Source organism: Mustela nigripes, chromosome 4, assembly GCF_022355385.1.
Source record: "Mustela nigripes isolate SB6536 chromosome 4, MUSNIG.SB6536, whole genome shotgun sequence".
Classification (NCBI taxonomy): Eukaryota; Metazoa; Chordata; class Mammalia; order Carnivora; family Mustelidae; genus Mustela; species Mustela nigripes.
In genome coordinates, this window is record NC_081560.1 from 81,965,142 (window position 1) to 81,990,539 (window position 25,398).

Genomic DNA, 25,398 nt, shown 5'->3' on the forward strand with positions numbered 1-25,398 from the left:
TACTCATCTGTTTCAGTCAGAAGTCCATCTGAGAGAGCTTTCCCTTTGTCTATTGTGGGCAGGAGATCTGAGCTCTCCCTGCTGTTAGTTATTGAAGGCTACCACTATTTACTAAAATAACCTGGTAATAGTGGATGCTCAAATTGGCTTGGATCCTTGAGCAACACCTACCTGCAAGGAGCTCTCATTCTAAGGATATAGCTCACACACAAAGGGAAATTCTACATAAATCTTCTAGGGTAGAAGACCACAGAGTTTCCTGGGTTCCCAGAACATCCACATGTATTCAGATATAAATAGCTGTGACTCTTCGTTCAAAGACCTTTCGCCCACTTCTGCGTATGACACATTTCTTCTCTCTGTTCATGACCTTTACACTGCAGAAATTGAAGGAACCTTAAGAATCATCTGGTCCCAATCATTTAACAAAAGAGGTTACAAAGAACCAGAGAGCCGGAAATGCTTGTTCTACATCGTCCTAACCAAAAACAAAACCAGAAAAAACCCAAAACAAAACGAAATAGAACAAAACAAAAACCTCAACCAGAATACTGCTTTTTCTCCTTACGTGTCTATTTTCTCCGATTTTTACCTCTTTTTCACATATCTTCTTCCAGGTTCTACCTTGATAATTTGCTAAGGCAATGCTTTACTTTTGTGTGCATTCTGTTATACTTTGTTAATTTAATATTCAGTTTCTGGATAATCAGAATAATTTACCCTCTTTTTGATTCCCATATGCTAGCCCCTGTTACTAAAGTTTTGTAAAACTATTCTGGTTCTTGCTTTTTTGACCTCTCAAATTTGATTTTAAATCTTTAAACATTTTAAAAGTTACTTAAATTACTAAATACGAAAAGAAAACATTTCTATTTGATTAATATATTCTACTTCTTCCCTTTCACATGGGACAATGTGAAAATTCTAGGAAAGGGCAAGGGAAAAGACAAATATTTGTTAACACTATACCATGGGCCAGGCATCATGCTAAATGCTTCCATGTGTCATTATTCAAGTCCACAAGAAACTCTATAATTAGGTGTTATTAGCTACATTTTTACAGAGAAGATAACTAACTCAGGGAAAACTAGGAAAATTAGACAAATGCTAAGATTTTCAGTATTAGTATGAAATGTATGACCTTGAGTTTATGCATCTAATGACAAGTAGTATCAAAGATTGGTAGAAAAATGCAAGTATATATGGTTACATATAACCATTTCCTTGCCAAGATCTAAATCTTTACCTTTTGTCAAAATAAAGCTCTCAGCATATGCATTTTGCTAAGCTACTTTGAGGTTTTAGAATTATTTTCATTCCTTTTATGTAGAGATTATAGTTAAATAAAATAATAAATTTGTGGTCTTAAAAATCTATTCCTCTTGGCACTGGGTATTTCTGGATGCAGACGTTATGAAAATAAATAAAATAAAACCTTAACTTCATGGAGTGAGACACGCATACAGAAAAATTACTATACTAGGACAACAGGTGGTCTGATGGAAAGTTTATGGTGCAGTGGGTGACTTGCAGAGGGGGGAGATTTCAGAAAAAGAGATGCCAGGGTTCACAGAGGAACTATTTCCAGTTCCTTCCACAGGCACATGATTCACACACCAATTACCATGTATTGGCCAACTCAGAGAAGGGTGAAAGACAGGCGAGATTTCTCCATCTTCAGAAAGATATAGCAATTTCTACCAGAAAGCTAGTGACTTCAAGGAAGAAAATGTAAAAAAATGCTGTGGCAGTATCAAAATGAACAAGATTAGAGGAAATTGATTTCCAGCCGAGTGTCTGCTAAGTTCAGGCACTGTTAGGTTAAAATGTGGTTTCATCTTAAAACTCAAAAGCAATTTGTATTAAGTTGCTGTGAGTTATAACTTTGCATAAGTCAGTCCAGGAAAGAACTAAAAATTCTACTTCGAAGCACAAAAGTTTACTCAATGCTGAGGAAAAAAAAGAAAAGAAAAGAAAAACAACAAAACAGAAAATACTGGATGCATTTTCTGAACATCATTGGTTGTTTGGTACTTTCACAGATAATGAAAGGTCATTTAAATTTAGAAAATGAGTACAAATATGTTGACTGCTATAAAAACATAACGATTTTTTTCTTTTCTTTTTTTTTTTAAAGATTTTATTTATTTATTTGACAGATAGAGATCACAAGTAGGCAGAGAGGCAGGCAGAGAGAGAGAGAGAGAGGAGGAAGCAGGCTCCCCGCTGAGCAGAGAGAGGCCTGGGACCCTGAGATCATGACCTGAGCCGAAGGCAGAGGCTTTAACCCACTGAGCCACCCAGGCACCCCAAAACATACCAATTTAATTTGAAAATAATGAAGATGAAAAGTAAAGGTGTACCTATAACTTTCAAAGCACTTTAATGATTTTTAAATCTAAAACTAGTCAGGCTAAACATATCAAAATGTACATGCTTATGACTGTTATAAATTTCCTTTTGTATTGAGTAAATTTTAAGAAGATCTTCATATATTTATATATCTCTTGTTATGGCTAAAACTTATCATCTTACTGTGAATGTTAGGCGTTAAAGAAAGCAAACATTCATATGCCTCAGGAAACAAGAAACCTGAGGTTGTACAAATACTAATTCACAAAAGATAGAAACTTAAGCAATGTATTCTTATTTAAAGAAATTAAATGTAGGGGTGAGGGGTGAAATTTGTTTCCATTTGGAAGCACAGAGGAAAAATTCTTAAAGAAAAATGTATTAGTTCCCCTATTTTTCACTGTAAAACATTCTTAAAATATGGAGAGCCTACACTGCAGCCTTAGGTCAAAAAGTTGGCTTTCTAAAAGTGCTGACTGTCCCCTAATCACCTCTATTTCCCTCACTTTAAAAGTCTTTTCCCAACTCCAGATCATTCATTTTAAAATCTAAACTCCTACAGGTGCCACCCAAATAAAATGCTCTCTGGTCATAATCATTTACTTCGAGGCTTTCCTAACAAGACAAAGAGTCAATGAGAACACAACACTCTCTCAGCAAGCAATCCTCCCTGTGACCTCTGTCAGGCAGTTTATCCTGGAGTCTCTCCCTCTTTATTGCTCAACTGGATTAGGTAATAAAAAGTCAAGTCTTGCTTTGTCCTCTACCAAAGAGGTAACTCCCAAAGTCCCCGGAGGCAGGGACTGGATTCCTCTTCTCTCCAAACATCACTGAGCTTCTAAGTTTAAACTCATGGATAAATGTTCGGATATATGGGCAAGCTTCTAGAATGAGACAATCGGGCAAATAATTATTTTAGTCTAGTTGCCTCAATGGAACCTCCTGCCCCTTCAGCCTTAAGATTAAGTAAAACCAAAGTTTTGCCTCATGAGTAATTTCAAAAGTCACTGCAGTTATCTCCAGAATCTGATTGCAGGCCGGGCTGACTTTTTAACTAATCACATCATCATTTTTATTTCTTGTAGAATCACACTGTATTTCATTTGTGAAAGGGTCATCTTATCAAAAGCACATTTTCTTTCTGAAAAACCCAAACTGTGTTGTGTTAACCCTGAGGGTGTTCATTACAGACCACACACCATTCCACGAACTTGATAGGGGTCTTATTACATCTCACAACCATCTGAAGGATTATTGTTTTCCCGGTATTAGAAATGGCCAAAGTACCCAAGTACGGAGGGACAAAATGACGGACACAGATTAAGTCTCTGGCTCAAGGTCTAAGAGGGCTGAGCCCAGGCCACACCAATGGGGGTGCTTTCGTCGACAAGCAGCAGACTGCTCCAAAAACAGTGGGCCAAGTATGGAGGAACACCGACGCACTTGTCAAATAATACTTATTAGGAAATAATGATCAGCTTCCGAAATGCTACCTTTTCTCGGAAGCAGCCACTAGAACACTGTGCTGTTTTACCATCTTGAAACCAGTTATGTGATCAAATTGCTTATGTATGTGTGTGTGCGTGCCATCAGCTTGAACCAGAGACCACAGAAATGCCACAGGATCACCCGTCACCTAGAAGGGTGTGTATTACTTTAAAGGGAGAAAATGTTCCATGTTAAGGTTTCAAAATAAAATCAAAGTTTAAAATAAAAATACAGGGCGCCTGGGTGGCTCAGTGGGTTAAAGCCTCTGCCTTCAGCTCAGGTCGTGATCCCAGGGTCCTGGGATCGAGCCCCGCATTGGGCTCTCTGCTCGGTGGGGAGCCTGCTTCCTCCTCTCTCTCTGCCTACTTGTGATCTCTGTCAAATAAATAAATAAAATCTTTAAAAAATTAAAAAATAAAACAAAATAAAAATCCAGTCGAAGTTTCCATCCCTCCAGGAAAGAGAACAGTCTATCCTGACAAAAGGAATGTAGAATAGAAAATTCACTTCTACACAACAAAGGGAAGCAGGCCTGGTAAACTTCAAAGACTTTTCCATTTGTTTTGGCAAGAGGGAGCTCTCACAGTTGGTGATTCTGGGAATAGCTGTTTATTACTGAAATGGAAATGAGCTTCAAAATCACTGACTCAGGTGTGCAGAAATGAAATTCTTCTTTTCTACATTTTATTTTTTATTTCAAGTCTTCGTTCAATTTGCTCCAGCATATTTCATATTGGCACTTTCAAGAAACTCCTCCCCGGCCTTTTTTGAACAATTCTCAGTCATTTCAGGTTTAAACTCTCAACAATAGGTTTCTCAGTAGGAGTTAGATTCAGAGGAAAAGATGAGAACACAGAACCCGCTCTGAATGGTGGCTATGGCTTTCGCCGGCCATGAGCACTTGGCAGATGATGGTTGTTCTTCTGCTTAGTTACACAACCTTCTATAACCCTGAGCACACTGTTAGGGTCCCAGGGTCTTCATGAATGTGCTTCTAAACACAGCTGCCTATATGTCACAGAGAGCCCAGGATATACCACGGATACACCACGGATATACCACGGCTCTGGCGCCATGAAGGACACAGTGTTTTCCAAGGCTGTAGTCTCTGAGCCACACCTCAGCTCTAAGAGTGTCCTACTCACCTGAGGGGAGAAAGGGGAGAAAGCTTGCCTTAGTCAATGGGTCTACTGTAAGGGAGACCACAGTAACTTTCTGGGATTCCTTCACATCTAAGCTGCTGTTTTCCCATTCCAGTCCAAGCTTAATGATCTTTTATCTGCCTTAGGATAATGTTGAGGATGAAAAATGTTTCAGGCTGATCATGACTGCTTTCCAGATCTTTATTAAAACTGAAGAGTTGGGGTGACCGGGTGGCTCAGTCCCTTAAGCATCTGACTCTTGGTTTTGGCTCAGCTCATCATCTCAGGGTCATGAGATCAAGCACCATGTGGGGCTCCTTGGGGCTCCATGCTCAGTGTGGAGTCCACTTCAGATTCTCTCTCTCCTCCTCCCTCAGCCCATCTCCTCCTCGCTCATGCTCTTTCCCTCTCTCTCGCTCTCTCTCTCTCTCGAATTAAAAAAAGAAACAGGAGCCTAGGGGGCTCAGTTGGTTGAGTTTCTGCCTTTGACTCAGGACATGATCCCAGGGTCCAGGGATCCAGCCCCCACATCAGGCTCCCTGCTCAACAGGGAGCTTGTTTCTCCCTCCCCCACTCCCCCTGCTTGTATGCTCTCTCTGTCATATACATACATCTTCAAAAAACAAAAACAAAAACTGAAGAGTCACATAAAGTCCATTTCTTGCCTCCACTTAAGGCCCTTCCCCGATTTGCAGCTTCCTATTTTGCAGTTCAAATGACGAGCATGGGAGGGACAAAACTAGCTGGATTAGTATGTCCCAACAACATTATATCCTATTAAAAAAACTGTAAGTTGTAGGAAACAATCACATGGAATTCTAAGAATATATTTGCAGAACTCTGAGATCCAAGTAGAAGGAAGTAGGATTCTCAGAAAATAAAACTAGGTCATTACACAAAGCATTTAGCACTGTAACTGGCATGATTGAAAAAAGGCGTATGAACAAACTATGCCTGGTTTGATATATCTACAGGTAGAGGTAAGTATATTTAGACCGGGTTATAGGAGACTTAAATGCCTGAGAACAACCTGATGGAAAAGAATGAAGAAGCAAAGATGAAGTGCTTCTAAGACTTTTGGTTCAGCGTGGCAGATCGTATGCTTTTTCACTTGCACTTGAAATTTCATTAAAATGCAAGTAACAGAGCTTACAAAAACATGAATGCACGTGTTCAGCCCAAGTATTTAGATGAGAGAGGCCAGAGACAACTCAATAATAAGAAAGCAAATGGACCAATGGTAATGGCTCAGCAGACCCTAGAGCATCAGATTCTCAGCACCTATGCCTAGAACACGAGGCCAGTGAGAAGCAAAAGGAATCTGTTCTAGAGTCCCAGAGATGGGGCCATGGATTAGCAGCATGGGGTGCCATGGGAAGCAGGGAATAATTTGTTTGAGTATCTTTGTAAGTCCTATACCCTAGATCCTCTCTCCACACACTCCAATCAGCCCGCTCTCTCTCCCTCCTCACCCTGCTGAGAGGTGGAGTCTTTTCTCTTTGGCGGTACTGAGCCAGAGAATTCTGGGCTTAAGAGCAGGAGGCCCAGGTATGGGCACAAGGGAGATCCACGCTGCGATAAGTTTAAGTGAAATTCTACATACTGATTCCTTATCGATTGCCAGAAGTGACAGAACTCTAGCAAGCCAGAAGTGACAGGATTCTTTCTGGGGAAGCTGACTGGTGTAAGAGAAAATGTGTTGCTAGGACGTCCTAGTGGAGATGGGCCGTGGAGGAGGACAACGACATGGCTGGGACTTTACCTGATTCCTCTGGAGTGATACTGACCAATAGAAGTATACCATGAGCCTCATGTTATACTTTTGAAATGTCCAGGTGCCCATTAAAAGCATAAATGGGTGACAATTTTCATATTAATATATAAATTAGCCCAACATCACAAGTACTATCATTTTAATCAATTATAATCATCTGTATGTATAAATAATATCATATGTATTGTATTATAGTGTTACAGTGCATTATTTTTTAATAACCAAGATAAAAATTATAGTATTTTTTATTAATGAGATATTTTGCCTTTTTTATACAAAGTCTTAGAAGTCCAAGTTTATTTTACTATTAGAGCACATCTCATTAACCACAGGAAACAAACTGAGGGTTGCTGGGTGGGGGATAGTGTAACTGGGTGATGGACATTAAAGAGGGCACATGAGGTTATGAGCACTGGGTGTTATATACAACTGATGAATCACTAATCTCTACCTCTGAAACTGATGATATGCTATAATTAACTGAACGTAAATAAAATAAAATAAAATTTTAAAAAACAGCACATTTCATTTTGGACTAAGTGAATTCTCAAGAACAACCTATGTCTAGTGGCTATCCTATTGGTAAGAGAAAACCCATATGAATGAGATTTTTATTTATCTGCCAACATTTTAAATATAAATGGACCATCATCAGACATTTGAGGAACACCTGACATGCAAGACAAAATTTAAAACAGACAAGCAAACAATAAGGATAAATAAAACGAAAGGGGATAAAGAAAACACTAAATATTTTTGTGATTAATGTCTTTAGACTGAATAGTGAAATAGAAAATCATAAAATCACAGAGAGGGAAAAAAGGGAGCAATCTGGAAAATGTAAGTGATGCTCACAGAAATGGCAGAGTCAGCAGAGCCGTTCAAGTGTCTGAGTCAGAGTGTTGGCTGCGCAGAGAAGTCATGAGAGCATCATCACTGGAGCAGAGCAGAGGCAACATCCACATGAAGCCATTTCCAGGGAAAGCAAAATAAAACCAGAAAGAAAATGAAGGAATAAGGGTAGCATTCATGAGTATTTTCCAGACTTGAGGGACAGAAATGTCTGGAGCGCAAGAAGTCACCTAGCCATAGCACAGTGGATTCACAGGGCCCCTGCGGTGTCCTAGCTGTCTGTACTCATGAGCCTTGAGACTACCAAGAATAAACAAAAGTCTTAAAAGCCTCTGGTGGGCTTGGGAGTAAGGTCACACCCAAGTCTGAAAGACAACAACGTTCAATAGCAACACTGAGAATTTAGAAGTCACATGAGCAATCTCTTCAAACATCTGAGGGAAAATGATCTCTGTCATTCTATATGCAAACAGGTTTTCAAGAATGAGGGTAAAGTCATTTTAATGTCTGCAAGTTCCCAAATTTGTTTTTTACCCTTTCCTAAGGAGCTCAAGGAACTCCCAGAACAGAAACTCCACCAAAGCAAGGAAGTTAAACCAAGAAACCAGAAGACAGATGATTGAAGAAATAGCTGGTCTGACAACTGAGAGACAAAAAGGGAATTTCCATGAGGAAATTTAAAGGCAGTTTCAGGGTAAGAATTATGTCAGAGGCTTGGGGGAGTAGAAAGGTAATATTGGATCAGGAGGATGAAAGATTGAAGGAGGCAATTAGCATCACCAGGAAAAGGTAAATTTGACCAGAAAGAAAGCATTCATTCTCAACTTGTGGCTCTGCTTTTCAGAAAATGTACATATGAATGCAGTCAGTAGTATCAGGATGGAACCCTGATTGGATTGGAAAAGGTATACATGTGGGGGTTGTGGGTGACTGGGGGGAGGGGTCTGTGTGTATATACAATAAAAGGGAGGTCCTCCTTTTCCACAGGAGCAAATCAAAGGCTAATGTGTAAAAGACAACAATTAAAAAAAAAAAAATCAAGCATTAACACTATAGGTATGTTATCTAGAAAAAGTCCAAGGTATTCTTCTCCTGGGAGGAGACATGAGGAATGGGAGAAGACAGGGAAACCAGGGCAATTGATTTTTTATTTAATATTTTATTTATTTGTCAGAGAGAGAGAGAGAGAGAGAGCACAGGCAGGCAGAGGCAGAAGCAGGCTCCCTGTCAAGAAAGGAGCCCTATGTGGGACTCAATCCCAGGACACCAGGATCATGACCTGAGCTGAAGGCAACCACTAAACTAACTGAGCCACCCAGGTATCCCTGAATTGTTCTTCTTTAGGTGCTAAAATACTACTTGACTTTTGCTCAATCACATTCATTTGGTAATCAAATACATTTATTTATTTATTCAAGATTTTATGTATTTGAGAGAAAGTCAGCAAATGAGTGAGCAATAGTGGGGTGAAGGGCAGAGAGAGAGAAGCAGGCTCCTCAATGAACAGGAGCTGGATCTCCTGTCACTGAACCTCGGGGCCGGATCCCAGGATGCTAGGGTCATGACTTAAGCTGAAGGCAGACACTTAACCAACTGAGCCATCCAGGTGCCCCAATCAAATACATTTTGAAACAATACTGTATCTGAACTGAGCTGTCCACAGTAAGGACTTTCAATCCTTTAATTTTTCTTCCTAACCTTGGGTTTCTTACCATCACTGTCTCATTTTTTCTGTGTCTTGATCTTCCCAAGAGTTTCCCAGGAAATTTATCTTCTCAGAAAACTGCTTTATTTTTTACTTCACTGAAAACATTGAGATCATCTAATACAGTCTCAACATCTTTATAAAAACAGGATACCTGCTTCACGCAGGTACAGTAATTCCTCACCTGGAATTCTTAGCTCTTGTGAAGGTATTTTCATGTGTAGGTAGTTGTTCAGATTGATGTGTCTGAGACAGAATGGGTGCTAGAAATTTCTAAAACTGCTCTCTTGCTGACATCATGCCTATTTAGTCTAAAAATTTTATTGGGAGTCTTTATAAATAGTTGCTACACAAGCCTGTAGATCAGAAAATCAACACACCAAAATTTACTTCTGTGTTTGGAATTTGACCAGGATATTGTAGCCTGTTGCATACCAGCTCCCAGACACCTATCCTGTAAATTTAGAATACTTTCCCCTGCTGAAATTATCTTCATTTGTCAATAATTTTAAAAACACACTTGGGAAAACTTAAAAAAAAAATTAATTAAAACAAAAAAACTAAAAAAACATACTTGGGAAACTATAGTATAATCATATATACATAAGAGGAAATAGATTCAGATGACAGATGATCAAGTAAACTTAGATTGGGTGATTCTTTATAGATCATCTGGTATAGCTGCCTCATTTTAGCTAAAAAGCAGAGAGGGGAACTTAAAATTTATTTTTATCACAGACAGTAAGAGAACAGGAAACGAAGTTCATGTCTTCTAATTCTGAACCTGAGAGGGATATTAAAAAAACATTTAGAGTTCCAACTGTTTTAGTATAGTTTGGATTTTAAAATCATAACTGTATAATAATTTTGCACCCATTTTACAGATGGAAACTGAGACACTGAGAGCTGCCCAATTTGTCCAAGGGAATGAAAACTGTAACTAAGACTTGAATTCAGATCTACTTAATGCCATATAAATTTTACACTTAGGAATTGCTATTGGGGAAAACTCCAAGAGTTTTCATAAAGCTTTTCTCCTAAGCTTTTCTGGGATAAATTATAAAAAATAGAAGTAAAGAAAGTTCCAAGCTTTGGATTAAAAGGGAGGAAACGTGTTAGGAAACTTATTTACTCATATGTTCATTTTAACACTTACTGGCCACTGATTTTATCCAGACACTGAGGTTGGCACTGGGATACAAGAGGAGTAAAAACAGGGTGTTTAATAGATTATGGTTTTGTTGAGAGGAGATACACTATACATTAAAGGAAGGGCTTCAATGGATAAGTAGATATTTTCCAATCATGCGAGAGGAAGAAAAGGCAGGACAAGCAAAGTGAACAGTATGAATAAATTCGAAGTCAGAAGGGAATGACCACAAAATCACTTTTAAGGAAGCAGCAAAAAGTGAAGAAAATGGGTGGAAACAAGATTTTGAGGCCCCCTGCATATTTCTAAGAAACTTGAATTTTATTCTGTAAGCTGAAGAGACTCATTAAGCAACTGTAAGTAGAGGAAATGATAAGATAAGAGTTTTCCCTTATAAAGGGTTGTACTAAAAGCAGTAGATTGGGAGGGAAGTCTACAGAAGACTAATGAACAACACGAGGCTCTGTATCCGTATCCGGTCTAAGGAGGAGGAGACAGAGTCATTCTAGACAGAACAGGGCGTCGTGGGAATATTTGCAGTTATGGCGACAGCCGCGGCAAGAGGGTCATCAAACTGAGAAGCCAGCCCCTGGAGTCCTCCTCCTAACTGGGAGGAATAATCCTGGAAAGCCTGTTTGACCGGGCTCTGGAGCAGAACAGCAGGGCTAGGAAGAGGAGAAGTATAGAAAACGGAGTAAGAGCTGAACCAATAGCCCCAGTAAAGGCAGAGACAAAAACACTAACACCCCAAGGAACCTAGGATGGAGCATTTCTCTTACACCGGCTGAAGTGCCAACTATAATATAATGCGAACAAATAGCAAAGCAGATAACCAGGGCACCCACGGCCTTCAGCCGCTATTAAGAAGCATTTAAACTCCTGATTTCTCACTTTCCCCAGGCTGCAGTATGGCTCACAAGGTCGAGCAGAATTGGGGGAGCCCTGCAGCATCGTGGGGGGTCAGGGAGAGACGCAGGGGCTAAGGTTGGAGAACAAAGGTCAAGAGACAGAGGGCTCTATTATGAAGGCCATGGACCAATGAGTAGGACACACTGGTCAGTCTAGTCTGCGTATCTTTGAGAAGGACCTTAACAACTTATGTTGTTAAGCAATAAGTAAAAAGATTGTATGAACCTGCTTTTTGGTGTACATATGCACAGTGTCTTGTTTGGCCAGTGGTGCACAAAACATAAATGCATTAGGACAGTTTAAAGAGCTACAGGATAAAGAACGGAAGAGAATTTAAGCCGGTGGAAAACACGAAGACTTTCCAAGAAATAATCTGGTTAGTTTTTGCAATTAAAAACAATCACCTCTGTTTGCCCCTAAGCCTGATATGCTCTGGAGAAACAAGGATTAGATATAGGCAGGAGGAGAAAGTTGCCATTTTATTCTGACCTAAGTCATAACAACTGTTTTAATAGTACCTGTGATGTGTGAGCAGTTTGCAGAAATACACCAAGTGCAGGAATGTTTCAGGTAAGGAAAGTGGCCCTAATCCTCTTTTATTTCCATTTAAAATAGGTATCTCTTGCTAAACTGAGCACACAAAAATACTTTGACCATTACAAAAAGCAGTAATTAATTACTTTGACCATTACAAAAATCAGTAATTAATGTTTATCTGTAGCAAACTTCCAGCAGTATTAAAGAAAATGCATATCCACAAGTACATTTATGCAAATTTGACCCTGCATAAAATAAAGAACACTGTCCAAGAATACTAACTTCCCAAGTAACAAATGGATATTTTTATATTTATTGGTATTATTTCTCTTTTATTACTATAAATAAGGAATCAAGTCAGTTATCAGGATCTTGCTATAACTACTGAACTATCAGGATTTCAGGATCCAAAGTGCTTCCAGTGGTTGTACAAGACTTGAATAAACCCACATCACCTAGGCTCCTAACAGATATCTGTAATATTTAAAAAGACTTAAGCTTTATTGCTTAATTAACAGTTGAAATGTTTAACTGGAGCTTTAACTTCTCAATTACAGTTTCCCATTAGGTAAATTATTATTCCTGGCTTCCATAAAACAAAGCTACATGTTTCACTTGAAAACAGGAAAGATGAAATAGGATCATGTGAAAGGGTAAATCTTACTGGGAAAATAAAAAATGCACATCTTTCTTTGTTTAGATCCTATCTTCAGGGCAACTAAAGGGCAAATTCTATAAAGTTCAATGAAAATAACTTCTATTTGTTAAGAAGATAATACGATAAAAAAAAAAAAAGCAGAGGTGAAAAACAAATCTCTATTTTGTACTGCCTTTATTCTATTTTAAGACTAATTGGAAAAAACACCCAAAGATGGAGAAATTTAATCTTATATATGGGACTGAAATCTTGGATTTATGATGCGTCTCATGTTTAAAAAGTAAGTACATATAAAACAAGTGGTATATTTAACAATATTCCAAGTGTCTTAAATATTACATTGTGAAAAGTATTTTTTCCATATGTGACCTATGGAATCAAGCTTAATTTTTATTTTATCTCTTCTTTTCCCCACCGTCCCCACAACCTATCCCATCCCAACCCACACCTCCTCTACAGAAGCCTAACAAGTTCTAAAGCAAATTATAAGCATGGGGTATTTGTCAATGTTTCTAATTATCTTAAATCCACACATTACTAAAATATTGAAAATTATTCAATCATGAACTTGAATCACTTCCTAGATATTCTTTCAAGCAAAACTTACAATGATAGTCTATTATGTAAAAGAAAAAGTAAGATTATGCCGTTTATTTCAGGAGGCATCTAGAATATCTAAGTAGAAGTTTGGCATATTTATTTTTAACCACATTTATTTAAGTTCAACTTAGATCTATTTCCAGAAATACTTTGATTTATAGTAATTCTCAACTCCAAGATTCTGCAATCTGATTAATTAAGCTCTTCCCCTATGCACTAAGTGGAAAGACCCTCTAATTTCTCCACAAGTAACTTTCACTAAGTGAAATTAAGATTTTATTCCATTTATTTCACATCGGTCAATGGTATATTTTTTTCATTTACATAACAAATTCATTTTCATGGTACAAGTGCCAAGAAATGAATCAATTGAACTGGTACACATTATAGTTACACAGATTGATCCCTTGTGGTTCTTACTAAGTATCAAAATGCTAGCATGGGGTGCCTGGGTGGCTCAGGTCATGATCCCACAGTCCTGGGATCCAGCCCCGCATCAGGCTCTGCAGGGAGCCTCAGCAGGGAGCCTGCTTTTCCCTCTGCCCCTGCTTGTGTTCCCTCTCTTGCTGTCTCTCTCTGTCAAATCATAAATAAAATTATAAAAAAATAAGCTAGCATAAAATAAATAAAATTTTGTATTAAAATACTCAGTGCATTGACCATACCTTAGGGCTTAGGAAGAAAATTACAAAGAAGCTCTATTAGAATCTTATCACCAATGTAGCGGAAAGTGGACTTCATAGAAGTAGGTTTCATCAGTGAAATAACAAAGAATTTTGTCACGAGAAAGAGAAAACCGCCCCTGATGTCAGGACCTCACCCACTGCTATGTGACAGGTAGGTCTTGCTGTCTCTGGACACTGGCCTGGTACTCAAGAGCCAGGCTTTAGTATCTGCTTGTCAAACAGGAACAATTTCACAAATATCAGCTTTAGACATGGCCACTCTATGATCACGGTGGGTCATGACAAAAACAAAACACTCTGTAATTGTGTCTAAATATAGACCAATCATCGGGGCCACTGGATGGCTGAGTTGGTTAAGTGTCTGCCTTCTGCTCAGGTCATGATCCCAGGGTCCTGGGATCCAATCCCTGCATGGGGCTCCCAGCTCAGCGGGAAGTCTGCTTTTCCCTCCCCCGCTGCCCCTCCTTCCTGCTTGTGTCCTCTCTCTCTCTCTCTCCAATAAATATAATCTTTTAAAAATAAATAAACATAGACCAGTTATGAACACTAAGATAAAACGCAACCCCTTTCCCAGCTAATAAAGGTTATCGCTGTTTCTGTGCCAACTACAGCCTCTGCCAGTCTCATCTTGCCTCTTCCTAGATTAGCTGTATTAGACACCCAGTTGTAAAATTACCCTGCTTCCCAACAATATTCTATTCAGGGCAAAGCTGTTTCCTTGCCACTGCCCTCTCTCCCTGCCCTCTGCCACCCAATCACCCAATCGAAGTCCAAATTCTGTAAGAATCTTTCAAACACCTATCTGAGTCACCCTTGGTTCCCTGTGGTACCCTCTGCCCTCTGCAATGAGTAATCAACTCAACTTGTTCAACTGCAGGTGTGTTCCTGCTTGTCTTTGGCTGAAAAACACAATGACTATGAACTATCTCAAAAGCCTGGCTCTCGTGCCCCTGGTATCAGGAGGCTCTGACAGATTTAGCACCACGGTTCCAGAGAATGTTGTAGAAGACTAAATGGAACTTGAAGAAAAATTAGAAGATACTATGGTGATGAGGAACAAGAGAGATGATTATAGTTTTGCAAAGTGGCATTAAACAATGATTTTGAGGTTAGAGCAACTGTATCAAATGGAGAATAAAAGAATAGGTCAAGATGAGACACATAAGCCAGGGCAGGGGAGGAGAAACCCATCAGGAGCTGAAGGACATTGAAGTAATGAAGAGCTTCATAGTTCTGCTTCAAGAGAAGCTAGAAGAGTATGTTGAGTCTTTTTTTTTTTTTTTTTTAAGATTTTATTTATTTGACAAAGACACAGCAAGAGAGGAAACAGAAGCAGGGGGAGTGGGAGAGGGGAGAAGCAGGCTTCCCACTGATCAGGGAGCCCAATGTGGGGCTCTATCCCAGGATCCTGGAATCATGACCTGAGCCGAAGGCAGATGCTTAATGACTGAGCCACACAGGCATCCCAAGTATGTTGAAATCCCACTAAGGGAGAGGCGTCTCAGCCACTACACTGAAGATACTATGCAATTCTAATTGCCACAAAGCGAAGAAACAGCACCATATAATTAGAGAACCAAGACTCTCCCAATAAAGGGCTATCAAGATAATAGTAGGTTGATTTTAAACAACCTCTTAAAGGGATTAAGATAAAGTTTGTATATTAAGGGATCAAATTTTAATGGTGATCAGTAAGGTGGGAAGTATAGGATGTGAGAGGAGATGAAGGAAACAGCGGTCATGACGATGGTGATGACGAGGCTAATTACGCCACATAACAACAGATCTTTTAAAAGCAGGCATTATGAGAACCGAGTTAAACATTTTTGGTTATTCACATGTACACCAATTTTTTTGAGAACTACTGTGCTAAATCAAGTCCGATTGAAGCAGCTGTCAAAACTGAGCGGAGTGGTGGGACATAATACTTTTCACTCTCTAGTTTCCAACATTCCCTTGCTTGTCCAGCGGACTCTGAGTTTGGCCCAGCCATCACAGTGTTGTCCTTCCCTAATCTTATCTTGCCCTTCACCCTTTGCCCACATAGCAAGCACCTGCTGAGTGGTCATGCATGCAACCTGAACCCAGCTCTGGTTCCGCTCCCTTCACCACATCACAGCCCAGGAGATACACAAATTCTTGCTTCAGGCTTTTTTGCAATCACTTTAACAAGTTCTTTCTTTCTTTCTTTCTTTTTTAAAGACTTTATTTATTTGAGAGAGAACAGGAGAGGGGGGAGGGTCAGAGGGAGATACAGACACCCTGCAGAGCAGGGAGCCCAACTCTGGACTCCAACCCAGGACTCCAGGATCATGACCTGAGCCAAAGGCAGTCCCTTAACCAACTGAGCCACCCAGGCGCCCACTTTTGCAGGTTCTAATACTGGATCACTTCCCCTATTAAACTCTTCCTCATTCTTGAAAGCTCCAGAATACTTCTGAAGCCACTTCCCTATCATCGTCTGAATCATTAACTTTGCTTCTCACTTACTTCGACTTTCATTTCTCCAGTGACACTGGGAAATGTTTCTGTAGCCTTTGCAAGAGTAAAGGTAGTCTGAGGTAGTCTAAGTCTGGACTTCTGACTGGGAAAAATGGGAGAACAAACAAAACAAAAAGCTGCTATTTCCCCTCCAGGAGCTCAAGGCATGGCTAGGAAGATACATTTGTCTCTTTACAAATAATTGTATTTGTACAATTTTATAAATAATTGTAAATTATTTTACACTGTGACACGTACACCGAGGTTGGGAGAAGAATAGTGGATTGAGGAAGGGTGATGAAGGACATTTTGGTGAAAAAATTGTTAGCTTACTTGAGAGGTATACAATACAGGTCCGGGTAAAGCAAGTGGGAAAGGGTAAAATGGATAAAAGATATTTATTTATTTATATAAATATTTATATTATTTATATCAATTATTTATTTATATATAAATATACTTTATATATTTATAAATACATAAAGTATATTTATGCATTTATAAATATATAAAGTACATATAAATTTATTTATATATAAATAATATAAATATAAATATATTATATATGTATGTATGTGAATATATATAATCTCCATAAGAAAATACACACTGACAGGGTGGCTGGATGGCTCTATCTGTTAAGCCTCTGATTCTTGATTTCAGCTCAGGTCATATCAGGGTCATGTGATCAAGCACCTGCCCCATCTGTCATCTCCCATTGGGCTCCCTGCTCAGCAGAATCTGCTTGAGATTCTCCTTCTCTTATTGCCCCTTCACTTTGAGCTCTATAAAATAACATATAAATCTTAAAAAAAAACAAAAACAAAAAACAAACAAACAAAAACCATACTGAGTAAATATAGCTATTTGAGAAAGCTTTGGTCCCAGATATGGGTTTTGGAAAGACAAGACGGGATATTTGAGAGACAGGGACAGATGACAACGCGAAGTCCTACCACAACCCACACCAGACTGAGTTGTGTGCCTGAAGACCCAGGAATTCATTCTCTTGGGAATTTCTCTTGAAAACAATCTAGAGCTACTCAAGAATTTTAGGGAAGGCATACATAATAAAATCTAGGTTTAGGAAGATGGCTTTGGCACGATGTGGAGAATAGATTGGACAGAAACCTAGAGGAATCTTTTGAAAATAACCCAGGCAGAAAATTATATGGTCTGAATTAAAGTAGTGGCTGGAAGGAAGTAGTTGGGAAAGATTTCAGAAATATTTAGTAGAGATGGAGAGATATTTAGAAAGTAGCAGGAATAGCTCAGCCTTGCGGAATAATTAGCTAGGTAAAAGTTAAAAAAAAAAAAATCAAGAAGGGGTACTATGTTTCAGGCTCTAGTAACAAGAAGAAAGCAAAGAATGAAGAGGAAATACTAGGAATAGATGTGGGTGTGGGATGAGGTTAGGTTTATGCCATTTTCACTGAACTAGCTGCAAGATCCCGGGCCAGTTTCCTAATCTCTGTTTACTCATACTTAAAATGAGGCTAACACTACCCATGTCTAAATTAATATGCGAAATAACAATAGTTAATCCCTCTAAGCACTTATCACATACAAGGCACTTGCGTAAATACCTTGCATGCAGTAACTCGCTGACTTTGAGCAACTGACTTATGAGGTAGGTACTTTCATCATCCCCATTTTACGGATGAGGAAATAGAAGCTCAGAGAGGTTTACCAACTTTGCCAGGGTCATGGCTGAGGGAAATGGCAGATCCAAATTTCACACCTCTTCCATTGGACTACAGAGACAGTGTTTCCACCAACAGTTTACAATGCCTCTCATTAAATACTAATTATTTTTCATCATTGCGATTAGAGCGGTTATAATTTCTGGTTTCACTGGCAGGATATAATTACCGATTCAACCTATTCATTTGTTTAAGAAGTGTTTGCAGAGTCTATGTATGTATATATATTTTACTCAGCAAGAGGATCGATCCAAGCATAGTAAGTGACATACCTATCCTGGGGTTGCTTCCAGTTGAATCTTGAACGTAAAATGCACATCATGAAACAGAAGACAAAACTAGAAGTTTAAAGGGGTCAGATACTTTCAACACAGGATACAAAGTGTCCACATGGAGACCTTGATCAGCAGGCACTGGGACCACGAGATACAGACTTGCGTTCTCTTGAATGTGTAGATTATTGGCAAAACTATAAAAACTGATAAGGTCACTTAGTAGGTGCTGATGAGGAATGGGGCCCTAAAAAACCGAAGACCAGGAAACAGGAGACTGTCACTTCAAAGCCTGTGCTTTGTTTATGCCATTGCACTTCAAAGGCAATGGCATAAACAGCTCATTTAACATCTCTGGGCCTTGGGAGTCCTCACTTATAAAATCAGTGGATCTTGGTTTAAGAGTATACTAAGAACTCTTCCCACTTCTAAGGTTTGCAGCTTCTGCTGTGAGCAACTGTGAACATTGGGAGGGCTGCCGAAAGTCGACTTCCAGCTTTAAACCTCAGAAAAAAAGCCAAGCTTCTTAGCTGTTGCTTTGCCATGGGAGATAATTAGTAAGTCGTTTTCTTTTCACAAAAGACCATTCAGTGAGTTTCAACTGCTTTTATTTATTCTACAGGATTTCAGCTTCAGAAATGTTCCTGCGGTTACTATGTACAGAAGTTCTGTGTGGGAGATTTGAGAGAGAAAAACAAAATGGCACCTCTGTTACTTAAGAGGAATACTAATGGGGTGGAGAAGATAAAGGGCATCATCCCAGTGAGCTTCCTACAGTGTGCCTCTGAATACCAGGATTTACCATTTTCCCCGCTTAATCTTTTTTTCCTGACTTCATTGGGTAAAACATAAAATGTCACTGAATGATTATAAGAGTTGGGCAGGATAAGGATGCAATACAGAGGTTTGGAAAACCGAAGGAAGTCCCCTGACCAAGAGGAAGACAACAGAGGATGATTATGCCTCTCCCCCAGCTGGCCATTCCTTCCACCCCAAGGGAGGATTCTGGGGTTCTGTGTGACTAGGCTTGCGAACAACAGATTCTCTCTTTGCTGTGGTTTCCCATTAAGTGTGTGAGACGTGAAGGAATCATAATCTGTACTTGGGGCCAGGTTAGCAAATCTAGAAGATGTCTACTGGACCCTGCGCAGAATGGAACGGATAGAAGTAAGAGAGATTTTCTCTTATTCTCCAAAACTTGGTACACAGAGTAAAGACTGCAGACTGAATGTCAAAACAAGCATATCTGAGTTTTGCCCACAGAGGGGGGTGGGAGGAAGACTAAGAAATCAGTGGCATTTGGGGAAATAAATGAACTTCACGGACTTGACCCACTGGGAGATTATCGTGTTATGTGAATTACAGAATACTTGAGTTTTACATTTCATAATTCAATTTTTAACAGATATTCTACCCTGTATGACAGAATAACAAAACCCCAGTCGTGCTGAGAAGGGAGGAGTGGTGCTCGTCATGGTAACGTTCCCTGAAAGTGCCTACCTAAGGATTTCACACACAAAACACTGCACAGATCTATCACTTTGCGGTAGAGATTTGTACTCATTTGGTTGTGTTTTTTTTTTGTTTTTGTTTTTGTTTTTAAAGCACCAAGCATAAGAGATGCATTTAAATGATTAAAACTTCTGAGAATTTTAGTCAGAGCGCTTAGTGGAAGGTGAACATTTTGGGTTAGGAAAGATTTAGATGTAAAACTTTTAGTATTGAATAAAGGAGTAAAATCTAACTATCAAGGGCTTAATCTGTGTCAGGCACAGGGCAGCGCTGATGCTCAGTTACAAATGACCCCTGCCTCCTTGGAGTTTACAGCCTCGCCAAAGGGCCAACTCAGAGGGCACAGTGAAGGTTTAATCACTGTTCATTATAGTTATCACAGCTTGTGTCCTGCTCTGTAACTGCCCCTCCATGTGTCAGCTTAGATTTAACTTTTGACCAAGCAGCTCTGAAAAGGAGACAGCTCCCAGAAACTAGAAGTTTCCAGAGAAACTCGATGTCTTTCCTTTCCCCTCCAAGAGGCAGATCTAAGGTTTAGAGGAGTGTTGGTTCCCCCATTCAGATGAAATAGTTCATCACAAAGTAAGCCTAAGGAGCTATCAAACCCAAAGCTGAGAGTACATACACAGTTATGTGATCATATTCCAGAAGGGTTTTCTACATTCTGTTAGTTCCTTAGCTTTTTAAGAATGCATTGCTTATCTATAGGGGCAGTGACAAGAAGTTAGGAAAGTTAGCAAAGGAAGTAACTCTGCCCAGTCTCTTCCTTCCAGTTCTGTAAAGTTAGCAGTCACCTGTCCAGCCCATCTTCTTCAGGAGAGATGATTCATTATGGGGTCTGTGTGCAGTGGTGTGGAAAGTGTCCACAAAAATCATCCCACATCTTTATCATTTACTAAGTTAACAGGTTTTTTGAAACTTCCATCAAACCATTTCATTCTAGGGTGCCTGGGTGGCTCAGTGGGTTAAGCCTCTGCCTTTGGCTCAGGTCATGATCCCAGGGTCCTGGGATTGAGCCCCGTGTCAGGCTCTCTGCTCAAGGGGGAGCCTGCTTCTCTCTCTCTCTCTGCCTGCCTCTCTGCCTACTGGTGATCTCTCTCTCTCTCTCTCTGTCAAATAAATAAATAAATAAGATCTTTAAAAATAAAGTTTCATTCCATATAAACAAAATTTAGAACGTGGTGGGTGGGGGGGGGGGGGCGGGGGGAGAACAAGCACCTGAAGAAAGATCCTGGATCCTTATAAACATCCAGCACAATATCGTTAATCATGTTCTCTAGAGCCTACAACAGCGTCTGACACAGAATAAATACTCATATGTATATTTTAATGAATGCAACAACGAATAAGTGACTGACAGTTGATTCAATCAGGCTCGCTGTTTTAGGGTTCCCTCTTAAAGTAACAACACTTGTTGAAAAGATCCCACTCACTTATTGCAAATTTATGCTTGTTCTAGAAAGATACTGTGTTTAGGGTCCATGCTATGGAGCCAGTGTCCTGAATAAATTAACTCTTATTACTTCGTTTCTAAATCTTCCTAGATGGAGATACAGGAAGGACACTTTACAATGGCATCTGTTACATTTCAAATGGAATAATGAGATTCCAGAATAGGACAAAATGGGCCTCCACATGAATTTTGTTTAGACTGTGTTCTTAATTTTTAAAACTATGACATGACTACTAATATTTTTTGATTTCCTAAAAATTAAAGTGGGAAAAAATGTAACATTTATATTTGGAAGACTTAATGAGAAAAACAACATTAAGAGATGAAACTAATTTTTTTTTTTTTTTAAAGCACTGTTCTTATTCTGTTTTTAAACTCCACAAGCACTGAACAATGGTTTTCTATTTGGGATACTCTGGACTCCTTAACGAATGTAGCCAAGCTGTTTGCTATGCCCCTCAATGATGCTTGCCAATTTTCTGTCATTTCCTCTTTCAGATGATAGTGTTTGTGTGACAAAGGTCTCTGGGTATATTTCAAAACATTTTAAACAATTTAACAATGTACCACCAAGCACCTTCTTTAAAGTGTTACTCAATTTCCACACAGCTAAATTCCTCAGAAGACACAAAACAGAATCCACCTTACTCGCCTTCATAAAGAAGTGGCTAGAAAGTTCATGGGGAAACCAGGGGCATAGACTCACTGTCTTTAGTAAAAGACAAAAGTTTTTAGTGGCTTAGTCAATTTCTGCACTTTGCTACAATACAACAAACGGTAACACTAATTATTCATAAAACTGTATTTCATTTTTTATTCTCCCTGCACTTAAGTTAGTTTTAGACTGTTTCCTTTTTCCTGACAACAGTTCATTGTTTATGATGGAGAGAATCACACTTAACCCAGCAGAATTTAGGATTCCAGGAACCCGATGAAAACACAAGGTCACTTCACCTGCGGGCACCTCCCCGTTCCTCACTTCAGAATACTTCCTACAGGCTGCAGGAAAGTGGTAATGCACGTAGCAGTTTTCATCCAAAGAACGATGAAAAACATGAACAACGGACCAATAAAAGACATTTTCCCCTGTCATTCATTTTAAGCATTTCTTTTGAATTTCAGAATCCTATGAAGTTTAGTTTGTAAATACTAAGAATATTAAATTCCTTAATGAATAATCCTAATTAGCCATTTGTGCCAAAAGCAAAATTAACCACAGTCACATTAACATCAGTAGGTTACTATGTATTTCTTCACTCCAAGAAAAACATATTCTTCCATTTAACTGGCCTGCTCTGCAGTCTTAAATAGTCTTTACTACTGATTTGTTAGCCACATTATAGTCCCCCCCACCTTTTTCCTTCTCCCTACTTTTGCCTGACAACGATTCTTCTGAGTTCAAAAGCTTAACTTTTCCCAGGTGAAAATTGTTTTATTATCCTCAGGTGTTTGCTTTCTTAAACTCTCAAAACAGTTAGCTGCAAAGTTGTCATTGTCCTTTACAAAAGGATCAGATTCCAAATAATTGGTGTTTGCGTTGTACATCATCTGAAAACATTTCTCCTTTCCTTGTCAGGATTACAGGAGTCTCGTGTATTGCCCTGCAAATCCCACTTTCATTCTTTAGTCAGGTGTACCTGAGAACAAGTCAGGTTGCCTGTTTCTCTTCATCTGATCCACTTCCCACCTGAGCTGTGAGTTCTCACGCAGGGAGTGGACGAGAGGTTAACACTTTTGTAAGCATCAGTTCAGAATGTTCGCCCCAGAATTCAGCACAGCTCCAAACAACCACTTCTCCAAAGAACAAAAGGAAATGATCTCTTAAAGGTAAAGAATTCTACCCGATTCTTTTTGAAACTTTTAAAAATAGCGTGGGGTGTCAGAGGGGACTGTTTTTAAATCAGCATCTGGTTTTGTCTGTAAGCTAAGTATGTCCTTAAGTTTCCTTTCTGCGTAAGTCACTCCTCTGTCATTCTCTGCAGTGTTCTCTGATCTCACACAGCCTTACTATGAAACACCCCAGGTAGCAAAGTTCTGCTATGTGACAAAACCCCCTCCCTCCAAAGTAAGTTATCTGGTTCCCACCGTCAGCACAATTTGTATTATCACCAGTGATCAGTAAGTATATATCAAGATTTTTACTTTTTTTTCCTTCTATGAGTCAGCTTAAGAGGATTTGATCTTTTAAATTATTTCTTAAATATACTTGTTAGTCTTAATGGTGTGCCAAAAAACATTTTCAGAGTCCCAAGAACAAAGGTCATTCAACCTCTTGTCTCACTTAAAAAAATAAATAAAAGTTTTTCCAATTTGGAAGAGAAAAATTTAATTGGTCTGATTTTTAGTGTCCTTTTCAAAAAGATAGTATTTTTAAAGCTTAGAAGAAGGTAAACAGAAATTAAAATAACACAGACTAGGTTGGGACAAGCCATATCAACTTAAGAGAATCTGAAGGAATAATATTTCCAGTAAAATTACACTTTTGAAATAAGAAATTTATGTTTTTCTTATACTTTCCAAGTCAAAGCCATGAAGGGGGCAAACGGAAATATCAAAAGATAAATTTGGAGACTAGTAGAATTGTTTAAGTGTCAAAAGGCTATTCATCTATTTAGTTGAAAGCTTACAAATGTTTTAAAAAAAAAAGCATCCTAAAGTATTAGAACAGACAGTATGATCTTCTTAAAGAGTTAAAAATAATAATTATTAATATTTACTAGATGATAACCCTTCCACAACAAAGACATTTATAACCTCACCCCTAAGTAAAAATATTTTGCTCACCAACTTCTGGAGTAGCTTGCTTGCCTAGAAGTAGGATCTGAAGTGTGGCTTCAGAGACAGTGTTGTAGGAGGAGACGCAGAAAATAAACACATGATTTCCACAGCACAGCAGCTGAGAACTCAGAAATGAGGCACGGGGTCTTGACCATTCATCTGTCTTTAAGGTTATCCTGACATCTGAAAGCCATTGACATCCTGAGCCTTCCAGCTCTTCAGGCGCATGCCTAACTCGAGATAAATATAGATCCCTGACACCTGAGCCAGATGGAATGAAAGTTAACTTGAAAAATCTCATTCATTTTGTGCCTCAGTTGAGGAAAATAAAACCTATAATCCTTTTCCTATTAAAACCTTTTATGTCCCATAAAAAATAGTTTCTGTGCTTATGAAACATGAGAAATCGAATAATCATTAGTAATCAATTTGCTTCTCTCCATAATTACCATTTGTTGTGATAGCATAGAGACAAGCTCAAAATCTCCTTTTCTGGTTAAGTATAAAAGAAACAGAATAGTGAATATTAAGAATAACTTAACTTTTTTTTGAGTTTCTTTTGCAGGCGAGTCCTTAAATGTGAATATCTATTTGGTAAACTCTCTAGTATCTTTTCTCTTATATGGTGGGGGAGTAATTTGGTTCTTTATTGGTTGACTTAGTGAGGCAGAAAGTGTTATGGGTTGCCAGGTGCTTTGGTTTAAGTTAATCTTTCCATATAGTTGTGTAATGTAGCTGATTTCAATTGAATTTTGTTTCGTACTATTTGTAAATATATAAATAAGATTACCTTTGGCCTGCAAAACTATGATTAAAGTTATGACTCTGAAGATATGATGGCAAACTTTCTGATCAATCACTTTCTAGGATTCATAATTTAAGAATCTAATTCTACATTAGAAGTGAACAGAGGAACTAGAAAAGTCACACGGCTCCCCTGAGATTTTTGAGGCAACAAATATTTTGAGGTACTAAATATTTTAATAGTATGTCTTACAGAATGACATTAGAGAAAAATAATGGACTTTGGGTTACCACTTTCTAAGTGATGCTGACCTGTACCTAGTAGTACCTATCATCCCACAAAGGAGAATGATTCTTTTTTTCCAATGACTAAAACCACTGTTTTTGTGTTTTAGTAAGTCCAATGTATGGAGCACTGTGCTCTTGGCACTTTGAGAAGTAGATATCATACAATCCCATTCTCTTCTCCTAATCCAAAAATATCCTTTCAAATCCAGTTAATATTTCTAGGTCCCATTTTGCAGAAAAGAAGGCTGGAACTTAAAAGGGTAAATACTGACAGTGGACATATGGCTAGTAAGTGGCTCATATGAGAATCTAAC

The 25,398-nt window shown here is 38.8% G+C and overlaps 1 protein-coding gene across 1 annotated transcript in view; it reads right to left on the reverse strand.

Moving 5' to 3' along the window:
• The window catches only part of CD36 (CD36 molecule), an 81,131-nt gene extending 56,936 nt beyond the window's left edge, over positions 1-24,195 (reverse strand). The window contains exon 1 of the mRNA XM_059396955.1: positions 24,059-24,195. The gene's annotated coding sequence lies outside the window, so the exon portion shown is untranslated. The remainder of the gene's footprint in view (positions 1-24,058) is intronic.
• Between the last annotated feature and the right edge of the window lie 1,203 nt (positions 24,196-25,398).